An 8121-nucleotide genomic window follows, 5' to 3' on the forward strand; every position below is an offset into this window, starting at 1 on the left:
TTTTTAAGACTCATTACCAAACCATATACACTGAAGGCAAATAAATATGGGGAGAGTCTCATATAGCCAGTGAGAGTTCAGAAGGACACAAGTACTTTGCTTTTTATTTATTTATTTATTTTAAAAGATTTATTTATTTATACAAGCACTGGGTACAGTCAGAAGTGCAGGAGGGTGAGAGAATTCACGAGAGCCAGAGCGGGGAGCAGAGCAGGCAGAAGGACCGAAGTACACTGCTGAGGGGAGCGGCGGGCGGCAGGAGAGGTCTGCGCGCCATGTGGGACCCCCCTCCAGTGGCCGGGGAGCAGCCGGGGATCGAACCGGTGCTGCAGAGGTTGCGGGCAGCTTCGCAACCCAGCACTCAACAGCCGCGCCACTGGGGAGGCCCTGCTTTTTATTTTTAGCTTTTATATTTGAATTTATTTTTATTTAACTATAAAACACTACTACAGTTGAATATTAAAACCAAAGCAATTGCCAGTAATGAGCATATTGATCATAGTCCTTCATTTGTTCTACTGTTTACAAAATGCCAGCTGTGAGTGTTATTCTCTGTCTCCATTAAGACGTCTGACATGTGGGCCTCCCCTGGCGGCACAGCGGTTGAGCACTGGGCTGCGAAGCTGCCCACAGCCTCTGCAGTGCCGGTTCAATCCCTGGGCGCCACGAGGGTCCCACATGGCACAACAGACCTCTCCTGCCACTCCCGCTGCTCCCCTCAGCAGTGTATTTCATCAGTCTGCCTGTTCTGTTCCCCGCTCTGGCTCTGGTGAATCCTCTCACCCTCCCGTGCTTCTGACTGTGCCCAGTGCTTGTATAAATAAATAAATAAATAAATCTTAAAAAAAAAAAGATGTCTGACATGTAACACCACCCCTAGGATGGTGGTGTTCATCATCCTCATAAGCTCCTCTACTGTCCCTTTTCTTGTTTAGGATCAAAGTCCACCAGTTCTGTTTGGTCCATTTCATCAGTCTCTTCTACTTCCTTCCTCTCAGGTAGGAGTTCTTCCAGCAAAGAGAGTCTATCAGGAGAGAGAAAGCCATTCTCAGGAAAGCTGGCCTTAAATTCAATGATTAGGCTACGCTTTTCATAGACTCTACGATAAGTTGGCATGCCTTCATTTAGCACGCAATTGATATGTCCATATTTGACCATCTTACCTGGAGGAGAGGCAATTACTATGGTTCAGTTGTCAAGAGTCTTTGGAAGCCACTCTGCTTCCCCTGCTGTATGTCCATACATGTGAGAAAAGGTCTCACCTCGTAAAAACAGCTTGGTCATTCAGATCTAAAACAATGATAATATCTCCTAGTTCCAATCCTCGTCCTTGGTCTATTCGACCATGGACTATTGTCTTCTGACCATCTATCATGTCTTTGTAAATATGAACTTCTACAGTCTTCTCTCAGATGATCTTCCTTCCATTGTAGGTTTTACATTTCTCTTTAGGACAGATGGCTCTTCATAGCCCTGGCATTCCACGCACACAGACTGATTTTGCCAAACCACCCTGGGTCCTATCTGATGAATTTGCGCTTGCAGCCCAGTCCCTTGGCTAAGGGGACAGTCTACTGCTCTGTTCGTACCACTTCATCCTTCATATGTATCACAAATCACATTCTTTGGCAGAGCTAGCTTTCTTGTTGATCCATTAAATAAAACTTCTATGGTTATTGAATGTTGATGCTCAACATTTTTGCCTCTCTTTTCTCTCTGCATTCTTTTTCCTCCTGTAAGAAACATATCAAGGATGACCTTGGGGGTCTCGCAACCACCTTCTTTAATAGCTTATTGTCCTCCTTTGTTATATAAGTCTCTTTTCTTTGCCTCAGAGTACTTCACAAGCTTGAAAAATCTGTTTGAACTTCTCCCTTTCATTTGGATTCTTATCAGGATGGTACTTCAGTGTCTGTTTCCTGTGAACCTTTTTCAATTCTTCCTGGGTGGCTTTGGGTTTGACCCTCAAAATATCATAAATAAGTGGTTTCTTTCACCATTTTCTATACTGGATGAATTGGTGAGGCTGGTGGGGGGTGGATGGGAAGGAATGTGTTGCTGTACAGCTGGGGAAGTTGCTGCTCCTCCTCATAGCTACTCTGGAAAACAATTTTTCAGTTTCTCACAAATTTGAATATCCCATAAAATGAATAGATTCTACCTCTGGTGTATTTATGTAAGTGTGATGAGGAAAAAATCCCACAAAAACATTTGTAGCAGTCTTATTCATAATTTCCCCAAACTGGCCTTAAAGTCTCTCAGCTGAGAATGCATGAAGAAATGTTGGTACAGTTGGTGGGAGTGCAAACTGGTCCAACCACTATGGAGAGTTGTGTGGAGATTTCTTGACCTACTAAACATAGAGCTTCCATAGGATCCAGCAATTCCACTCCTAGGTATTTGACCAAAGGACACAGAAACATTAATTCAAAAGGGCACCTGCACCCCTGTGTTTATAGCAGCACTGTTTACAATAGCTAAGCTTTGGAAACAGCCCAAATGCCCAAAAATAGATGACGGGATCAAGAAGATGTGGTACATATACACCATGGAATATTACTCAGCATTCAAAAAAGATAAACACATGCAATTTGCAGCAACATGGATGGCGCTGGAAGGGATCATGCTCAGCGAATTAAGCCAGAAAGAAAATGAAAAATACCAGATGGTCTCACTCATAGCAGGAATCCAGAAAACCTAAATAAGGGACCAGGAAAAAGAATAACTATAAGAAAGAAAATATCAAAATCAACAAACAACTATGAACCAGAGACACTCTATGGGGGGTGGGGGGCGGGGAAAGGAGAGATTGGGGTAAAAATAAGGGGGTTGTAATTGTATGGGGAATATAAAAATAAAATTTAAATAAAAAAAAAAGAAATGTTGGTACATCCATACAGTGGATTACTACTTAGTAATAAAAAGAAATGTGCTATTGATAGATAAATCTCAAATATAATATGCTATATAAAATAAACCCGATTCAAAAGTTGACATACTGTTATGATTTCATTTATGTAACATGGCCAGAAAGGTAAAATTGTTGAAATGGAGAACAAATCTGTGGTTTCCACAAGTTAGAGGTGAGGACATTGATTGACTGCAAGAGAATAGGATAAGGAAATTAATTTCAGGATGATGAGGATGATAAAATGATCTATATCCTAATTATGATAAGACTATGGATTTGTTAAATTTCATAAAATGTTACCCTAAAAAGAATGATTTTATTGTATGTCAATTAAAAAAAATTAAACAGGAAGAAAATTTCCACTGAGAGGGAAAATACAATCAACACCCCTTAGGTCAGATTCCAACCTTGGGCCAATCATTGATGGTCTTTCAGAGAGCAGAGCTCTGAGCTGTTTCTCTGGGTTTTGGTGGGGCAGTAACAATAGGGCTGGGGATTGGACTGATTTGAAAATGAATAAACTTACCCAGAAAATAGTTTTATATAATTATATCATTGATTAACATTATTTAATGAGTTTGACTATTTATCCACAACAGAACACTACTCAGTTATTTAAAAAAGAGATGACATCCCAGGTTGCTAAGATTGTCTTGTATGTATCAGTGGAAAATGTTGCTGGAGGTTCATATCTAGGGGCTTACCTACTGGGTTTTGAAGAAGAATTGGAGAATAACTAGATAAACTAAGGAAAGTGAAAAAATGTCTAAGTGCCATCTGGTGTCAGAAGTGTCAAAACCGGTATCTACTCAATCAAGACCTTGTTATGGGTAACTCATTATTTTCCCCCACTGTAGGATTCCTAGGTATTTTTTTTTTCATTTTCAAAGTAGCTTTTATCTATTTAAAATGAATCATATCATTTTCCATTGAGGTGGCGTTGGTTTAGAGCACTGCATATGGTTTAGAGGTGTAGATTCACCTCTCCTCAGATACATGTCCCCACCTCACACTACCCAAGCACCAATCATGCTCCCCCTGTTCCCCTTTACTCTCTTCACCCATTACTTAACCTTCTCTAAACTGAATTCTACAGTCAGATTTCTAGAATTTGGTTTGGTTTACTTTGGTCTGTTCTTTTGTGATTTTTTTCCTTTATATCCCAAATATGAATGAAATTCTCCAATATTTGTTTTTCACCCCCTGACTTATTTCGCTTAGCATAACTCTCCAGTTTTATCCTTATGGTTGTAAATGACAAGATTTCATCTCTTTTTGAAATAACTGAGTAGTGTTCTGTCCTGTATATATGTCTCATCTTCTTCATCCACTCATCTGTTATTGGGCACTTGAGCTTTCCCCCCACAGGTTGACTCTGAAACTGCAGTGAAATGCTGCAGTGAACATAGGAGTGTATGTATCTGTTTGAATTAGTGCTATTACATTCTTTGGGTAGATACTCAGGAGTGGAATTGCTGGATCTTATAGCATATTTATTTTTAATATTTCGAGAGGCCATGATGAACTCATTTTGGATAGAACATTGGGCTAAGAGTGTGACTTAAAAATAAATATTAAGATTGAACCTCCAAGATGCCAAAGAACTCTGAATTAGGGAGCAAAAATAACACACACACAGAGAAAAGGTAAAGGTATTCCTGTTTTCTGCTTAATATTTGTTTTCTATAATCCCCTCTGAGCCCTGTAAAGTTCTATTACATTAAGGATAAAGATAGCTGTATTGAAAGAATAAACCTTTGAAGTAGCAAGATCTATAAATCTTCTTTCTAATATGCAAACTTGCCTCAAGTAATCTCTACCTTGTTGGTATAAGGCAGAGATGTTGCATTTTACTATTATTTATAGTTTTGGAATAGTTCCTTGATTTTTATAATCAAGCATCTTTGTGCATTTGCTGAGCATCTTGAAAACACTTCAAAATCAACATACCTAAATATTCAGTTCAGACATCAAAGCAGCAGCAATTAAGCCCAGAAATGCTAGCTGATATTTAAAGGATATCAAGTAACATTTTCCACACTATGAAAATTCGTCCAACCTTTGATGTAGAACCTAAAAATGGGTGAATCAGTGTTAAAATAATCAAGAAATAGAATTAATATGCTTCCTGGTTACTCCTCTCAGCCAAAAAGCCACATAACTAATGTTGCTAAGCTTAAGTCTCTTCCTCCAAGAATATCACTCCAAGGTTAAGACTGAGGATAATGATAAGATTGTGTGTATGTGTGTGTGGGGTGGGGGTGGTGGTGGTGGTGGTGATGGTAGTGGTTGGGAGTCCAGGTGGGGAGTTGGGAAGTAGCTCAATCTCTTTTTATGAGTCCTTTGTGGTGGCAAATATTAAAATGTTTTCATAGTTCATTTTCTGATGAGCTGGTGCAATAATCATCCAGGAGGCTCTTTACAAGAAAAATAAGGAGATTTTCAGTAATCTCTTCCTGTCAGGCCTTGCATAACATGAATGTATCAGTAGAGAATGGAGGACTAGCTAGTGAAAACAAAATAGAATGACTTGGGGTGATTCTGGAAGAGGGAAGTGCAGCCATTGTCTGTAAAGGAAGGTTAATGATATCTTTGCACCAGTTGCAGTTTTGTAGCATGCACATTTTGATAAATTATAGCAAGGTTGTGTCATAATTTGTGTCCTATATATGAAAAAGTCAGAGTGAAGAACTTACCTACATTTTATTGTTAGCAAAGCTTTTTTTTTTTTTTTTTTGCTGAATAGAGGCCTCCCCAACCCCGCCTTTCCCACAAGAAATCACTGCAGTTTAAAAAAATACACATATTCAGAGTAATGGTTCCTCCAGAGACTATGGCAGTATTGACTGGCCACAAAGTGATTAAAGAGAATGAGATAGCCATATTAGTCATCTACACATGCCAATAGAAGCTGAAGGGGAGGGCTTTAAAACATTGAAATTTAGATTTATTTACTTTAAAAATTATTGATAGAAGTTTTCACATTTCACCTCAAAAGACTGTACAGTATTACTGTTGATAGTACATTTAGCCTGAGACCGACTCTGTGCTAACAAATATGGTGTTCGGATTGTCAGCAAAACAAAAATGAATGAGCTTAGCACAATTCAAATGGATCTTTGGCATATCATCCATCAATTAAGTTCTTCCTGCCACTCTGAGGTTAATATCAAAGTCTACAATACAGCATCATCCATTGTATTTAGCATTATTTGTGTGTAGTCCCATAAAACATACTACCAGTCTTCGTTCTCTCTCCTTGCTAGACTAGAGTGACTATAAACAGTGATCAAATCTGAGAAGTGACCAGGAACTGTTCCTACAGCTTTTTTGTTTGTTCATTTCTGGGTGAAAAGTGAATTTCTCCAAAGTAGCCTAGTTGAAGGATGAAAATTTGAAGAGCAGTGAGAAATGGAAAGGTGGAGAAAAATGTCAGAGAGATGGAGACAACAGCCCAAAAAACTCCACTTCAATGCTAGTGAATCAGTCAGAGTCTACCGCAACGAAAGAACCAGCAGAGAAATAAGGTGGGTTGGTACCGAGAGCATTTCTGAAAGCTGGAAGGTCATCCTGGGGGCGGGGAGCAAACCCATTCCGATGTAGATTCTCATTTATCCCTGCTTTGGTTTACTTCAGCTCTCATACATTACATTCAAATTGCATTCCACATGGAAGTCAGTCTCATCAAGGGAATTACAGAAATGGCATTTTGCCACATCCAATTCTACTTGGCAGAGAAAAGCCTGGGCATATGTGTCCCACTGGGATAAAAAGCAGGAAAGGGTCAGCAGAATGGCGATGACAGGCTGTCTTTCTTGTGTGATTGTTATAGCTTGTGACTTTGGAGCGATGAAGAGGGGAATCCACATTTGAGTGTTATTTCTAATTTAAAAGTCCCAAAGGTGAAGCCCCGCAACAGTGATTCCTAATCTGAGTGCCACCTACCCTTGAGGGCAGAGGTGAGGAGCACAGGTTATTGCGTGGGAGCCCCTGAATCCATGTGGCCCTGTGTGGGATTAAGAGGAAGACTAATGCCATGTACAGTTGTATGTACAGTCGTCTTTATTTATTTATTTATTTTTATTTGTGTATGCATACAAGAGCTGGAGGCCAGCGATGTGGGGATGGGGGTGGGGTGGTGGTAAGAGGATTCACCAGAGACAAAGCAGGGAGCAGAACAGGCGGATCTACTGAAATACACTGCAGAGGGGAGCAGCAGACGAGACAGGAGATGTCTGCTGTGCCATGTGGGTCAGCTCCCTGGCCGGGGATTGAACTTGTGCCGCAGTGGCTGCTGATAGCTTCATAGTGCTGAGATTTAACCCCTTGCACCACCAGGGAGGTCCCAGTTGTCATATTTTAGACACATGTATATGCTAGTAAAAGAAATTGGCCAACATTCCCTTAAAAACGTGACTCTTTACACCATGGAATATTACTCAGCATTCAAAAAAGATAAACACATGCAATTTGCAGCAACATGGATGGTGCTGGAAGGGATCATGCTCAGCGAAATCAGCCAGAAAGAAAAAGAAAAATACCGGATGGTCTCACTCATAGCAGGAATCTAGAAAACTTAAATAAGGGACCAGGAAAAAGAATATAAAAGAATATAAAAGAATATAAGAAAGTAAAAATCAAAATCAACAAACAACTATGAACCAGAGACACTCTATGAGGGTTGGGGGGCGGAAAAAGGAGGGATTGGGGTCAAAATAAGGGGGCTGCAATTGTATGGGGAATATAAAAATCAAAGTTAAATTAAAAAAAAAGTGACTGTTTATAAAGTTACCTTTTTGGCATTTAAAAATCAATAGCTATTAGAACAACATTTTTTTGTTATTGAAAATGGCCTTCACCTCTCTGGTGGCGCAGCGGTTGAGCGCTGGGTTGCGAAGCTGCCCACAGCCTCTGCAGCCTCTGCCGGTTCAATCCCCGGCCGCCGGTGAGGGTCCCATATGGCGGGCAGACCTCTCCTACCGCCTCCTGCTCCCCTCAGCAGTGTACTTCATCAGTCTGCCTGTTCTGCTCCCCGCTCTGGTGAATTCTCTCACCCTCCCACACTTCTGACTGTACCCAGTGCTTGTGTAAATAAATAAATAAATCTTAAAAAATAAATAAATAAAAAAAAATGGCCCTCAGACATGCCCCAACCTGGAAGCAATTCGGATATCCATCAATAAGAGAATGGATAAGTCGATTGTGGTATA

The 8121-nt window shown here is 40.2% G+C and overlaps 1 pseudogene; it reads right to left on the bottom strand.

Moving 5' to 3' along the window:
• Positions 1 to 912: 912 nt before the first annotated feature.
• LOC119242926 (dnaJ homolog subfamily A member 1-like) lies at positions 913 to 2000 on the bottom strand (annotated as a pseudogene).
• Positions 2001 to 8121: the final 6121 nt, after the last annotated feature.

This window comes from Talpa occidentalis, unplaced genomic scaffold, assembly GCF_014898055.3.
Source record: "Talpa occidentalis isolate TD23 unplaced genomic scaffold, MPIMG_talOcc4v2.1 talOcc4.13, whole genome shotgun sequence".
NCBI lineage: Eukaryota > Metazoa > Chordata > Mammalia > Eulipotyphla > Talpidae > Talpa > Talpa occidentalis.